The sequence below is a fragment of the Otolemur garnettii genome, unplaced genomic scaffold, assembly GCF_000181295.1.
Source record: "Otolemur garnettii isolate 467f Iridium unplaced genomic scaffold, OtoGar3 scaffold00066, whole genome shotgun sequence".
Lineage (NCBI taxonomy): Eukaryota > Metazoa > Chordata > Mammalia > Primates > Galagidae > Otolemur > Otolemur garnettii.
In genome coordinates, this window is record NW_003852461.1 from 9,464,157 (window position 1) to 9,465,088 (window position 932).

Here is a 932-nt window from a genome sequence, read left to right on the forward strand (position 1 = left end):
TAAAAAAAAAAAAAGAAAGAAAGAAAGAAAAGAAAAATAAGCCAATTGTCATGTAGTCTCAGCTATCCAGGAGCTCAGGCAGGAGGATCTCTTGACCCCAGGACTTTGAGGTTGCTGTGAACTATGATGATGCCACAGTACACTACCCAGGGTGATGGAGTGAAACTCTGTCTCAAAAAGGAAAAAAAAATACTGTTAAGATGGCAATACTCCTGAAATTGAGCTATAGATTCAATGTAATTTTTATAAAAATCCTAACTGGCTTTTTGGGGGAAGAAATTGACAAGACTACCCTAAACTTCATATGGAAATACAGGAGACCCAGAAGAGCAAAAACAGTCTTGGAAAAAGAAAACTGGAGGACTGACATTTCTCCATTTCTAAACCCACTGCAAAGCCACAGTTATGAAGACAGCGTGGCACTGGCATAAGGACAGACTATATTCTAGATCAATAGAATAGAATTTTAAGCCCAGAAATACCCCCCAAAATTTATGGGCAATTGATTTTCAACAAGAATGTTAATACAATTTTGTGAGGAAAGAATAATCTTTTCAACAAATGATGCTGGGATAATTGGATATCCACATATAAAAGAATGAAGTCTTATATTGTATATCCAAGGAGCTCAAAATGGATCAAAAACCTAAATGCAAGAGCTAAAACTATCATATTCTAACTTCCTAGCTTGCAAAAAATACACCTTTAGAATAATAAATCGGGAAATAAACTTAGGGATTTATGCAAATGAATGTCGTCAAAGTATCAAAGATGATTGAGCTTGATTACTATTGTGTTTGTGTATGCTGTTGAGGGATTGGCAGTGTTTGCACCAGTAATATAAGAACAACATACATAACATAAATTATTGCATCCTATGTTATTAGTTTGCTAGGCTTTCATAACAAAGTACTACAAGCCAAGTGGCTTAA